This window comes from Aotus nancymaae, unplaced genomic scaffold (assembly GCF_030222135.1).
Source record: "Aotus nancymaae isolate 86718 unplaced genomic scaffold, 86718_ANA_hifiasm-v0.15.2.pri h1tg000077l, whole genome shotgun sequence".
Taxonomy (NCBI): Eukaryota; Metazoa; Chordata; class Mammalia; order Primates; family Aotidae; genus Aotus; species Aotus nancymaae.
This window is the reverse complement of record NW_026988492.1, coordinates 12064352-12079468: the sequence shown is the minus strand read 5'-3', so window position 1 is coordinate 12079468 and position 15117 is coordinate 12064352. Positions and strand designations below refer to the sequence as shown.

At 39.6% G+C, this 15117-nt stretch overlaps 1 long non-coding RNA gene across 2 annotated transcripts in view; it reads right to left on the bottom strand.

Moving 5' to 3' along the window:
• Positions 1–1472: 1472 nt before the first annotated feature.
• The window catches only part of LOC105715718 (uncharacterized), a 38095-nt gene continuing 24450 nt past the window's right edge, over positions 1473–15117 (bottom strand). Inside the window, exons 5-9 of one of the 2 annotated variants that reach the window (XR_001107110.2) lie at positions 11051–11121; positions 7845–8061; positions 5668–5867; positions 3198–3561; positions 1473–1830 (exon numbers count right to left, since the gene is read on the bottom strand). This is a non-coding gene — a long non-coding RNA (uncharacterized LOC105715718). Of the gene's footprint in view, positions 1831–1999; positions 3562–5667; positions 5868–7844; positions 8062–11050; positions 11122–15117 lie in introns of those variants that run through there. The other variant, XR_010339477.1, reaches the window with a different exon arrangement.

The following is a 15117-nucleotide window of genomic DNA, read 5'->3' as shown; positions in this document are numbered from 1 at the left end:
GTAAAAGGTTAGATCTCTTAGGAAGTCATGAGTTAATGTCTCTTACATGTATTTTTAAGGAGACATGAAATTATTTATTCAATGTGCTTTAAAATATCTTTTGAGTGAGTAAAATGTGAGAAAGGCCAGGTAGTGGGGAAATCATGGTAAGAAACAAAACAAAATCTCTGCCCCTAAGAGGGTCAGTTGAGTAGAGATATAGGCATCAACAACTCTTTGCTGCAAACAAAGAATTAGGTGGTCCACAGCCTGGCCAACATGGTGAAACCCCATCTCTACTAAAAATACAAAAATTAGCCAGGTGTGGTGGGGCACGCCTGTAATTCCAGCTACACTCTTTGCTGTAAACAAAGAATTAGGTGGTCCACAGCCGGGCCAACATGGTGAAACCCCATCTCTACTAAAAATACAAAAATTAGCCAGGTGTGGTGGGGCACGCCTGTAATCCCAGCTACTTGGGATGCTGAGGTAGGAGAATCACTTGAATCTGGGAGGCAGAGGTTACAGTGAGCCAAGATCACGCCACTGCACTCCAGCCTGGGTGACAGAGTGAGACTCTGTCTTCAAAACAAAAAAACCTTCTCTTAGCATGCACCAATAAAGTCTAAACACCCTATCAAAATATTTTTAAAGGCAATTGTTGTTTTGGTAATATAAGCATTTTGGCAAAACCTAAAAAATTCTTGTGGAGAAATAACAAGGCAGAATTTGCTGTGTTTCTATCTTCGATTTGATGATGAAGCTAAAATAATTTAACCAGTGTGGTATTGGTCCTTTACTAAGAGAGTTAAACTAAACAGAGTAAGACTGCGTAAAAGTCCAAGGAATATGAACTTCCCATTGAGCTTAAAAGAAAAATTTTAAAAAATGGATATTGATTAGCTCTTTAAGAAACAAAAGGATTCTCAGCCTCACACTAGATGCCAAATTGATTCAAGTAGATTAAGGAGCTAAATGTAAAAAGAGATTAGCAAAAATGAAAATTTTATCAAATGTGAAAGGCCTTTTCATGCATGACACAACAGGTAAAGGTCTTTTTAAAATAATTGACAAATAATAATGGTACATATTTATGGAATACATAGTGAAACTTCACTACATGTAATGTATAGTGATCACATCAGGGTAATTAGCATACCCATCATCTCAGACATTTATCATTTCTTTACATTGGGACTAATCAATGTTCTTCTAGCTATTTGAAACTGCAATATGTTATTGTTAACTAGAGTAATCCTAAGGTGCTACAGAAGAGTATAACTGATTCCTCCTATCTAGCTGCAATTTTGTATCCATTAACAAATCTCTCTTATCCCTCCCTTCAAAAGTCTTAAAAGGATAAATTTGAGCAATGAAAATAAAAACATAACGCACACCAAAATATCCCAGGAACAAAATTTAAAGGATAAAAAAAGGAAAAAAAATGCAACATATACAAGCTTTTCCAAATGAATAAGAAAGATAATTCACCAAAGAATTTTTAAAAATACACATTATAAAATAAATATTTATAAATACTGTAAAATAGATAACAAATGCTAACAATGGTTGATAGAGTGAGATTATGGAGGCTTTAATTTTGTTGTTTATGTTTCTAAAGCATTCTTCAATAAATATTTAAAAGATGACAATAGGAAGAAATAGGCATTAATAAAATACTGGTGTGAGCATCAGTTGGCGTATCATATGAAGGGAAATTTAGCAACACTTACCAGAATTCTTATTATTTCACATACCACTTGAATGAGTAATTCCCTTTTTAGCAGTTTATTCAAGGAAATAATCAGGAATATGTAGAAAGATATAGCTGCAAAAATGGTCTTGACATTTCTGTTCAAAACAGAAACAAAAGGAGACAAAGAAAACATCTCACATAAAAGCTGGGTTGAATAAATAACAGGACGTGTCCTCAACAGAATATTAGAAAGCTCTTAAAATGTCATCGTGAAGACATGGAAATATTTGTGGCATATTATTGAAGGAAAAAGACACATGAAACGAAGTTTAGATACACTTTTATAAACTCTATAGCTGATATCTATGTTTTTCTCTATATATTGATACACAGCATATTAAGAAAAGTTGTAACCTAAAATACTAGTACTGGTTACTTCTTGGTAGTGAGAGTCACACACATAACATAAATATGGGTTTTCTGAAATAAGAAAGAAAGCATTTTTTAAAAGGCAATCATTTTAACTAACAATCATATTCAGTGTGTTCATTACTGGGCTTGTATTAATTATCTTAAAAGTACAAATATGAAAAAGTCTTCTGTCCCATGGCATGGAAAACATGAAAACTTGGACCCTTAGAATAGAACAGAACAGAACAGAACAGAACAGAACAGAACAGAACAGAACAGAACAGAACAGAACAGTTCTTTAGTCTTTATCCATATCCATGTCCCCTTAAAATGAAGCCAATGAGAGATTTTATTATGTAAATTATATTTGAGTTCTGAGAAAGATCTGCCTTATGTTAAATACTGTGATTAAGGAGTAACTCTATAACAAGGTTTGAATATTGTTGCTGAATGACTTTAACCTTCGTAACAAATACAATCATATTTGTCGAGAACTGTGGCGTTTACACAGCTCTTTTATATGCATTATCTTAATTTTAATGCCCACAACAGCCCTGAGAGACAAGCAAGGTATTTTTACATATGAGGAAACTGAAGTTTCAAGATGTCAATGAACGTGTTTAGGCCACCTAGTTAACGAGCGGAGGAACCGGGCTTAATCTGGGGGCTTCCAACGGGTAGCAACGAAGAGGAAACAAATTCCATACTCTTCCCCAGATCGCTCCGCTAATGTTTAAAAACGTTAACTTAGTAGGTACAAGTTCAAACTGAATTGTTACATTGTCCCATCTCCATTCTAGAATCCTACTTGTCTGAAGAGCCTATAAAAGTCATCTCAGTTATTCTGTCATATGACACTTGACCCAGAAGAACAGTCTTAATGCACGAGAACCGTAACATCCTCCCAGATTATAAAAAGATCTACTAGGGTAGATTGGAGCTCTTGGGTCATTATATTATGGCCACTCTAATAAGGTCCACAGCCACCCTCACTGCTGTATGCTGGGTACATCACAAAAACAACACACCAACAACCTGTGAGACAGGCTCTATTATTCCCATTACACGCATGAGAAAACTGAGGCTCAGAAATGTGCCCTTGGCCACACACCTAATGAGCGGCAAAAGTAGGATTGGACTTCAGCGATATCTGACTCCAGACTCTTTCAACTACCCAATCCTTCTTCCCTTGATTCAACCTGTGGTTGAATTGTACAGAGGAAACATACATCTTCCTGGTACTGACAGTTTCAGAGCATGTGACTCTGTTGGAGAGAAGACTGCATATTCACTAAATGGTGATCTGGCCCAATGCCAGCAGGAAGGTCATATCACTGGAGAAGTACGGCTTTTCCGAGGCACAGGGTAGCACTGGGATGTTTATACTTCCCTTTCCCCTTTTGTTGATTTTTGGCTACTATTAATAACGTTCTGAATCTCCTTAAGGTAGTAGCTTCCAACAGTGATAGGAGGCCCTGCAAAAAAAAAAAAAAAAAAAAAAATAGACTATTAGGGAACGACTATGTAGTCTTCTTTCAAGTCTTTGATGGGGTCTCTACCACCTAAACTGTTTCCTGCCTAGGCGACATTTTGCTGAGCCAGTAAAGGAAGACCCTTTAATAGTTTAGATTAGGATGATTCTAGATATCTGGAAGAACATGTGTTTGGTATTTTGGTTATTGTTGCCATGGCACATGATACAAATAACCTTTGTTAACCCAGATCTCAAATTCAGCAATGAGAGAGAGTAATTGCATATTTTATGTCTTTTGGCAGTTATTTATATAATAGTTTAAAAGTTTTGGTGTTAATAGAACTGCATGGTACAGGATGAAAGCTGTAACTTTCAGTTTCAGCCCAGTGTTAACCATATTTGCTGTTTTTGATCTTCTGTGACCAGTATTATAAAAATGCTAATATTCTAATGCAAAGAATTACAAAATGATCTCAATCATCATGAGTAAGTTATGATAAAGTATACGGATTTAGGAAAAAATCTAATTATGTGTGCATGTGTGCCTATGTACACACATAGACATATGTATGTATACATGCATACACACACATATATATACATAAATTCACATACACATAAGTAATTTCCATATTTATGTGTGTATGTATGTGCATGTGTATATGTGTGTGCATCTATACACGTCTCAAATATTGAGCAATTTTTGGAAAATTGCAGTTCTTGTTTTAATTTCTTCAAAATCACATTTTAAAAAGCTCAAAGGAACATGGAAACATTGCAGTTTGGGCCATCTCGCAAATCACGTGCTTGTCAGTTCTTAAGTAAGCGGATATTAAGAATCTCTTTTACTTTTTGTATTTTCTCTTCTCCCTCTTTTTCCTTTTCAGAAGAGCAGAAATAACGTAAGAGCAAAATGGTTCAAAGAAGGACGTTTTCCATTTCTTTATTTGATTTTTAAACATTCACTTGATATTTGAGAAAACAGTTTGTCACCATTTTAGTTGTGGGACTTTAGAAATTTTATCAACATAAACGTTTCCTGACTTAAAAATAACAGACTTATAAATAACAGATAAAATTACAAATGTTTATCCCTTATCTCAACTGCTGGAGCCTCAGCCATTCCCATAAAAGCTGTCATGCCAGCGGGAAGGGGTCAGGAAGGAACATTTAGAGTTTCCCTGGATTCAGAACAGGAGGAAGGAAAGAAGTGCAAAAACAGTGTAAGAATCTGACTTCAGGAGATCTGGTCTGTCCATGCGTTCAGACCTCTCTCAAACTAAAGGAATTTTTTTTTCTTTTGAAATTTCATTTTACTTTCCTCAACTTCCTACCAATTAAAAGTCTCTCTCTCTCTCTCTCTCTCTCTCTGTAGATGTTATTAAAAATGCGAATATTTTTGGGATGTTCAAGGATTATTACTCATTTATATCTTAGCGTAAGGCTCAGTAAAGTTGCTTTTCTTAAAGCACCTAAAAGAAATGACAGCTGCCAAGTTTGCTTGGATTATGGAAGAATTTTGAGATGTGAAGCAATTCAAAAGCCAAGGAATGCTGAGCCTGCCAAGTAGTAGCCATGCTTTTGTGGAGGGCAGAGAGAACTGGAGAAAAGAATACAACACGTGAGGCTCCCAGGCTGGCACAGAGGGGCAAGAAATAAACCGCTGGCTTTGATAACTTGTCTGTATTTCATCATTCTCAAGGTTTTAATTTCTAGTTCAGAAGGGGGAAAAGGATCCATTCAAACAGGAAGGCAAACTTGTATTTATCTCTTTACTTCAGGCAGGGAGGGATGGGGAATACCCCTCCTCTTAACTGGGTGCAGAAGTTTCCTATTTCCTGTGTTGTACCAACAGACAATTTTCCACGTGTATTTGCAGTGCATCGCAGACCCTTAGAACATTAGGAAAACTGGAAGAGTCCCATTAGTCCACTCTTCTGGACTCAACCACACCAGAAGGAAGTTCCTGAGTCTTCAGAGCAAATTGGTAGCAGAGCCAACCATAGAAAGCCCCTTGCTGGGTCTGTAACGTTAACTAAAACACTTTGTATAAAAATGTGGAACACTAAGTAGTAACGAGGAAGGAAAGTAAAGGAATGTAACTTACCAGTTTCATTTTCCCAAAGTGCTGTGTTTTCATGCCAAGTCTTGCAGAGCGTTTCTAACCTAAGAGTGCGCCACACTTGGGAAGCTGGTTAAAAAGTTCATCTGCTTCACTGCCACCTTCATCCTTCATTCTCGAGTGGGCTGTCTTGCTGTCTCCTCTGCCGCCTCACTTTTCTCCTGTGCCTTTCTCCATGCTTCTCACTTTTTTGGGAAAGAGAAGTGGTGGTGAGAGACCATCCTATTCCTCTTCCAACTTCCTTCCCCTTTAGGAGGAGGCTGGCTAGGGCATCCAGGCCCTTGGGCCTAGCCCGCTCCATCATACACCAATTTCAGTGAAGTAATAGGATATAACTTCATATAATGGGCAAAAGTGAAATTAGCGACTCAATTAGCATTCACACTAGGTTCTATTCCTCTAGAACTGTGAGGGGTAGGATACCGTTATTGGTTTTACACGCCAGCAACATCTTCCTTAAATGATTCCCTTCTAATGTTGTTTCTTGAAGAGGGAAGGATTTCTGATCCAAGTCCCCTAGTAGTAACCCTTGACATTGATCAGTTCATTCAAAAGTTACATCATCACAAGCCAGGCGTGGTGCTGCGCACCTGTAGACCCAGGTTCTTGGGAGGCTGAGCTGGAGGATGGCTTGATCCCGGGAGTTTGAGGCCAGCCTGGGGAACATAGAAAGACCTCATCTCTAAAACCATTAAGACTTAAAAAAAAATTTAAAAATTTCTATCATCACAGTGGTCAAGCTTTGGACAATTTATGTTTGCAGCGTATATAAAGGTATCTAAAAAATCTGTCATTTATATGCATTAACTTTTTTTTTTTTTTAAAATAAAGAATCAGGGTCTTGCTCTGTCACCCAGGCTGAAGTGCAGTGGTGCAATCATGGCTCACTATAACCTTGAATTCCCAGCCTCAAGAAATCCTTCTGCCTCAGCCTCCTGAGTAGTTGGAACTCCAGGCATATGCCACCACACCTGGCTAATTTCAGTAATTTTTGTAAAGATGGGATCTCACTATGTTACCCAAGCTGGTCTCAAACTCCTGGCCTCAAGTGATCTTCCCACCATGGTCTCCCAAAGTGCTGGGATTACAAGTGCCCACCTATCTAAACATTTTCATATTTAAATACACTTTACACTTTGAATAATATTGAGTTTAAACAATATTTATATAATTTTTAAATAAACTGAAGTGGTGGTCCTTCAGCCTTCTGAAGGGCTGTATAAATGTCTAGTTTCGTAGCTGTCTCAGAATCTCAAAGGGTCCCATAATTCCAACAATGGTAAAGAACCATGAATTCAGATGATCACTGTGTCATTTAAACTACCTCACCGAAGTTGCTGATTTTTGTCTGTGCCCTATTTTGGATGTATTTCCTCATTGCTTTTCTTTTATTTATAGCTTAAAAGACTTCAGTTGACAGGATCTTCTCACATCACATTCCATTATATGCTGTTGATGGATCTGGGACCATAATTGAGTAAAAGGCAGGCCACGGACAGAACAGGATTTTCATGTTAACACAAGATGACTTCTATTGTAAAATTGTGAACTTTAGAATTAACAGACTGGAGTTCAGCTCTGTGGCAAAGGCTACTTGCAATCTACCGTGTAATCTCATTGAATCTCAGTCTCCTGATCTGTATATTGGGAAAGGGCATCTACTTCATGGAGTTGTCATGAGGATGACATAAGACAAACTTGTAAAGGGCCTGCCCACTGCAGCTCACGGCACCTCAGGGACACCCAAGAACTTCTCCTCCCTTCTCTCTTCTCTCTTTTTTTTTCTTTTTTTGACAGAGTCTTGCTGTTGTCCAGCCTGGAGTGCAGTGGCATCTTGGCTCACTGAAACCTCCGCCTCCTGGATTCAACTGATTCTCCTGCTTCAGTCTCCTGACTAGCCAGGATTACAGGTGTGCATCACCATGCCCAGCTAATTTTTGTATTTATAGTAGAGACGGGGTTTTGCCATGTTGGCCAGGCTGGTCTTGAACTCCTGACTTCAGGTGATCTGCCTGCCTCAGCCTCCCAAAGGGCTGGGATTACAGGTGTGAGCCACTGCACCTGGTCTCCTCCCTTCTCTTGCACAATACAGACTGTTGGACTTGGTGGTGAAGCTATACTGGATGCAAAGACTCCACCCCATTGGTATTTTTGATATTTACCTATAGGCTAATCTTCTATTTTTAGGTCCAGAATGAAAATCCTTTAGATTTCAACTCTTACACGAACAAAACTTTCATCCTGCAGTATTAACTTTTCTTTCTTCATTCCATCTCCTCTCTTGTACTCGTCACCTTCCTCACTTTCAGCAAGTCCTGCCCACTTTTCCATTAACTACAGGAACAGTCAATTCATGCTGAGCTCACTGCTTCCAAGGACCTAGGAGAAAAAAAGCTATTAAAGGGACGAATAAATATAATATGTTTAAAGCATGACAATAAATTACATAACTTCATCTCAAATCTTGCTCTGGGGAAAGGTCGACATGAATCGTTTGAAGAAACATGAAACAGATCCTAAAGACAGGCGATTTTTCATAGTGAAATGCAATCTTTTTTCAAGCTTCAAAGAAAGGATTCCTTCTGTCATCCGCTTGATAGGTTATTTTTGACAGGATTTAATTTATTAAATTGTTCTCCTGCCCTTTTAAATGGTCTGGGCATAGGACCTTCCTAGGGAAAATGATGAATGTTTGTTCTTAATTGAAATTTTGAAATAACCACGTGGCAAATCATAGTGAATGCATTTGCTCTTCTGTAAAAGTTTCAAAAATGAGCGCCTGCGTAGCAGCACCACAGTGATAGCAGGCAATATTAGGGGGATCTGAGGAATGATCTAGAAGAATGTGTCTTCTGGACCAGTATTTTTGTAAAAGTGCTCTTTGCACCTGTGAGTCATCAAAGTCTTCAAAGATTCTTTCTGTAATTTAGACATAATTCTTTCTTATTTCATTAAGAACTGTACCACACTGTACCAATAAAGAGTGAATATGCCCATGAAAATTATTACATAATTATTTATACTAATAGAGAAACCTAATTTTTTTGTTGGCTACCAATGAGCCGCTACATTTTCAGCATCAAAATCTCAAAAATTTTCATAAAATTGTACGAAGTTAAGAAATGTAAGCAAGTGAATTGTGATGTAGATCAAAGGATTTTGCTAGTACTGTGTAAGCTGTATTCTAGTTGCATAAATATGTTAATTAGTGAAATCTACTTATCAAAAACTTAATAAAATAGAACATTGAAAAGATGCAGCATTTTCTAAAAATGTAATTGCTGTGCAACACTTGTATAACCACTGTCTCTAATGAGTGTCATTTCCTCTTCCCACTACATCTCACTTCACACAAATTACGTATCTGAAAAGTTCCCTTTCTGTTTTACTGTTATAAATTGAATCACATAGATGCACTAGAGAAATCTGTTCTTTTAAAGAGTCTATGGTAACTCACTTGGTACAATGTGAGCAGCTACTGCCTAGGTATCATTCTGTAATTCTGAATTTGTCTAGAACATGTGAGGTAAGTTGGGGAGAAGGGCACGAACACTAATTGAACACCTTTTGGGGCAGGCATCTCATATGATTCCCCCAACAATGTGCAAATTAGATATTCTCACCCCACTTTACAGAAGAGAAAACTGCTCAAGGCCACGTAGTTAATAATGGAAAACAATTTTGATGACAAGATTTGAATAATTACATATGATCATATATATCTTTCTATGAAGAATTTCATGTACTGTAATTTCAAATGTAGCGTAATGAGCTAACAGGGTCTGGAGTCAGACAGACCTGACCACTTACTTAACCTTTTAACACCTTAGTGTTCTCATCTGTCAAATGGGATAATAATAGTTCTTACTCCTAAGATTCTTATCAATAGAAACGTAAAACATCTACCATTATTTGGCACATAGTATATACTTAACAAATTCCAGCTAATTATTAACTTCTGGATATTCAGGCAGCAGGCCCAAAGGAACATAAACAAACTCAGCCTCTCCTCTGGACTTGGTTTTCACAGGAACTTGGAAGGTTGCTGGGGAAGCTCCATTTTTATCTTCCCAAGTCAGGTAATTGTTTTCTATCAGCCTGCTGATGTGTAGAGTAGTTAGGATGAATGATAGCTCTAGGGGGGTGTGTTCGAAAAGAAGAATGTGTAAGTGTTGACAGGGCTCTTTCTTTCTTGTGTGTTAACATACTTTGGTGACGAAGTAGCAAAGCCTTTCTGTCTTCCAAGTTAACATGCTAGTCATATTTTCTAAGCTTTTCCATAATTTCCTCGTAATTTTTCTAAGGACTGTGGAGTTGATTGATAAAAAAACAAATTCAACGTTATAGATTGAAAAACCAAGACATAAAATAATTCTATAACTTGCTTAACCATAAGGATAGCTAACGTGTATTGAGACTTAACCTTCTGACTGCTTTATGTTAATCTTCTCTCATATGATCTTCAAAGCGACACTGGGAGGTTGGTTTGATTTCACCCTCATTTTGATGACAAGGAAACTGAGGCACAGGGAGGTTAAGAAACTTGCCCGGGATCATAAAACTGGTAGGTGAGATTGTCAGGATCCATGCTGGGCTCTCTGGCTTCAGAGGGTGTGTTCTTAATCCCTCTAAATGTGACTTATCATGGGATTTTTAGCGTGGATGACTCAGATAAGGCTGGGCTCTAGTCTGTCATTTATGGAGGTATCTTTTCCTTGTTTGTGGTAGTATTTCTTCATTGGTAGCTCCCTCTCACCCTCATTTTTTATTTTTGAGACAGGGTCTCTATTGGCTAGGCTGGAGTACAGTGATGCAAACACGACTCAATGCGGCCTCGACTTCCTGCACTCAATACATCCTCCCATTTCAGCCTCCCAAATAGCTGGGGCTACAGGTGTGCACCACTATGCCTGGCTAATTTTTGTATTTTTTTGTAGAGATAGGGTTTCACCATGTTGCCCAGGCTGGTCACAAACTTTTGGGCTCAAGCAATCTGCTTGCCTCAGCCTCCCAAAGTCCTGGTATTACAGATGCGAGCCACCAAACCTGACCTCACGCCAAATTTGTAAAATAAAACTAAAGGACAAGATCTTTGTGTGACTCATCTCCTTATCATTCCCTCCTTCTTCATGTCAGCACCACCAACTGCATCATCAGCAGAAGATACATTAAGTGGAACCCTCTTGTGTTCAAAGGACAGCGCATCACCACAGCTGGAGTCAGGGGACGGAGAGGGGGAGGTGGGTGGCTCCCCCTCCAACTCCTGTGAGCTGCCACATCTGGTCTCCTCTCTCTTTCGCCCCCTGGGCCAGGAATGCAAACCAGAGGCAGTCTCCACCCCTCCACTGGCCCCAGGACCCCACTGTACCTCTTTGTTTCCTCTTCGTTGTTTTACAAAGATCTGTTTGTTCCATCTTTCCATCTCCTCATTGTTTCTGTCTAAATAGAGAGACAGAGATGAGGGCAGAGGAGGAATTGCAATCACACCCTTCAGAGGGGGAGAGACCAAAATGCCATCCCATGCTTGTCAAATGCACATTTCCTCAAAATGCCTCCTAACTGAAATTCACCCTTTTTCTCTTCTTGTGCCCTTTAATCTGATCGATTGTGTGGGCATCTGAGGGAGAAGGACTTTCCATTTGGAATTCATTTTGGCCACATAGAGCTGTGATTGTGGCCTAACCCTGCACATAAAACCCAGATTTTAATTGAGGACAAGATGTAAAAAAAAAAAAAAAATCTTACACAAAAATATCTTGTGGTCATTAGGAGATTAGAGAGATGCTTTTGGGAAAAAGAAGTAGCTGGAAGGATATTATAGGGGCCATCCATGTGAGCAAAAAAGTATTTTTGAGACTAGAATTCCACTCAAAAGTTTGGCTGAGTGCAGTGGCTCGTGCTTGTAATTCCAGTGCTTTGGGAGGCCAAGGTGGGAGGATTGCTTGAGTTCAGGAGTTTGAGAACAGCCTGGGCAACAAAGCAGGACCCTATTTCTACAAAAAATTAAAAAAATTAAACAGGGATAGTGAGTGCCTATAGTCTCAGCTACTCGGGAGGCTGAGGTGGGAGGATTGCTTGAACCCAGGATATGGAGGCTGCAGCGAGCCATGAGCACACCACTGAACTCCAGAGCAAGACCCTGTGTTTAAAAAAAAAAAAGAAAAGTTAAAAAAAAAAAAGTTCCTGTTCTTTAAAAACCTTACTTGATTCTTTTACAGGATTTAAATGATATCATCTCTTTCAGATTAGATTTTGTTGGTGATATCTTTGTTTTCCTCAGAATTTCCAGTGGTTTTATCAGCTATGCACATACCCCAAGTTTGACCAGTTTTCAAATCTTCCACAATGTGGTCCATGCTGTGAGGGTTGGATCACTGGGCAGGCCTTGTGGGCTCCCCTGATGAAGTATGACTGGTTGAAGGAGAGGAGTATCCCAAGGCACAGGGAGGTTAATGGATACAAAAATCCAGTTAGATAGAAGGAGTAAGTTCCTGTGTTCTGTAACACAATAGGGTGACTTTAGTTAACAAGAATTTACTGTGTATTTCAAAGTAGCTAGAAGAGACTGGAAATGTTCCCAAACACAAGGAAATAGTAAATTTTTGAGGTGATTTGGCTTCCCATGGCATCACAAGGAAGAAGATAATGGGGATGGAGCCCGGAGGGCAGATGGCACATGCACTTAGGAAGTAGAATTGAAAAGATGCAGTGATCAGTGTGAGGTGGTGACTAACCCTGATCTGATGATGATACACTGTATGCTTGCATCAAAATATCACATCTCCCAGGAAGAAATACATACTGTTATGTCTCAATAAAAATATGTTTTAGAAAAAGCATGAGTGTTGGCCAGGCACAGTGGCTCACACCTGTAATCCCAGCACTTTGGGAGGCTGAGGCAGTGGATCATTTGAGGTCAGGAGTTCAAGACCAGCCTGGCCAACACAGTGAAACCCCATCTCTACTAAAAATACAAAAATTAGCAGAGTGAGGTGGCATGTGCCTGTAATCCCAGCTACTCGGGAGGCTGAGGCAGGAGAGCTGCTTGAACCTGGGAGACAGAGGTTGCAGTGAGCCGAGAACACCCTGCTGCACTCTAGCTTGGGCAATAGAGAGTTTGTTTCAAAAAAAAAAAAAAGAAAGAGTGTTGAAGGAGAACGGCGAGTCCAGAGATGAGTGGGCAGGGTGGCTGGGTGGTGAAGGGTTCTTGTGGGATGGCACTGGGGGTGGGGGGTACACAGCTGTGCAGTGGGGTAGGTTGAGGTGGTGCTGGGACACTGGGAAGGGGCTGACTGGGGAAAGGCCTCTTGTGCACAGCAAGCTGCCTTCACTTCATTCTGAGTGCCATAGGGAACCAAGGAAGGGTTCATACTGTGTGCAGCGTGATAGCTGTGATCACAGTTTTGTTTTACTGTGATCCCCTTGATTTAAGGAGAGGCCTTCCTGTTTTGGAAGCAAACTTGGAGAAGACCAGAGAGGACCTGGTTGCAGCTATTCACGTTAAGAGGCCATTAGGTCCTAAGGTGAGGAGATGGTGTGGATGGAGCCCAGAGGGCGGATTCCACATGAACTTGGAGGTAGAATTGAGAGGACATGGTAATAAATTGGATGTGTAGGCAGGGAAAGGAAAGGATCTAGGGTCACTTGTTTAATTAAATTTTGGCATTTATGACTTGCTCTGTTGTTCCCAGTTATGACCTATGTAGAAAATCAAAATAATAACACAGACAAATAAGCCTGAAAAAGAGTTCTGTCAATGATTCAGGAGGGAGAAGCCCGATTTGAGGATCAAGAATCGAGCAAAACAACTAGGGTGCCAGGAACAGAAACTCAGGCTTCCAAGACAGGAGGACTCTGACAGTTCTGCCAGGCACTATCTAATTCCCCCAGGACTGTTGGAGATGATTACACACTCATCAGTGGTTAAGACCTGCAGGTCTTCAGAGTGCTTCCAAAACCTCATCTCAGGCAAGAGCGTCCAAAATATAACATGAAATTAGTGGTAGTGCTATGGATAAGGAAGATCGCATTATCCAGTCCCCCTAAATGACAATCTATGCACGTGTAACACACGCACACACATAATGAGAGGGTGAGTTCATTCGAAGTTAACTGCTAGGAAACAAAATGTGTCCATCACTTTGTACTAGGCATTGATGTTCTCACATCCAGGGGTCTTTGGTGCACAGGGATCTTTTATTCTCTTTGGCACGTACAGTATATGACAGCTCTAAGTTCTCTATCTATTCCACATGGAAGAGGAAGTGTAAGACTTTTTACAGAAGAGAAAGAACTCAGGATAATTTTTGTTCTAAGATCCTGTTTTCCTTCTGGTCTCATCTAGTGGAGAGGCTAAAGTATTATAAATGTCCACTGAGACTTCTCCAGAGACTGTGCTGCTCTCACTTCAATGTGTAAGATTCTCCAGATGTATTTTTCTAATGAAGACATGGCTGGGCGCAGTGGCTCACGTCTAATTCCAGCTCTTTGGGAGGCCAAGGTGGGCAGATCATGTGAGGTCAGGTGTTCGAGACCAGCCTGGCCAATGTGTTGAAATCCCTTCTCTACTGAAAATACAAAAATTAGCCAGGTGTGATAGTGTGTGCCTGTAATCCCAGCTACTTTGGAGGCTGAGGCAGAAGAATCGCTTGAGCCTAGGAGGTGGAGGTTGTAGTGAACAGAGATAGAGCCACTGCACTCCAGCCTGGGCAACAGAGCAAGACTCTTGCTCAAAAAACAAAACAAAACAAAACAAAACAAAACAGATGTATTTCCATATTTCTGTTGCTAGTAATAGATTAGTGTATAAACATAATGTTAAAAAATAAACTGATGACAGTTGCATGATGTATCTTAAATGCAAATGTCTTCCAGACCAAAATTACTAGTGTCTCTAGAGCAATGATATAAATAACATGTGCTTACTTTTCAACTTATAAAAGAAATGACAAGACTAATGAGTTTTTGGTAGTTTCATAAATACCACGTCTAAAAACAGCTGACGAACATTTGGGACTCATCTATGAGATGTTTACACGTGATTTCGGTAAGGTACGCATTTTGTCACATTTCAGTGGTTTGCAAAAAGAACCACCAATGATGAGACTAAGGAGAAGCGTACAATTTGCATGGGAAGTTAGGTACGAGAGAAGTCTCCTAACATGTAAAATATCTGCAATTCTGACGTCTTAGTACATTTGCATGAAGGTAACTGAGGGCCGAAAAAGGAAAAGGCAATATATTGTGTCAAACAGGAGGCCTCCTTTCAAATTCCCATTTTGGTTACACACTGTTTACCACATCTGAAGACGAAATTATTCTCTCACTTCCTTTTCTTTTGTTCCAAATCTGACCTCTGAAGACAGGCTACATGTGTACCCAAAGAGGAAGAACATACTTGCAGCCTAGGACATTGCACTTGCACGTTAGGTGGAA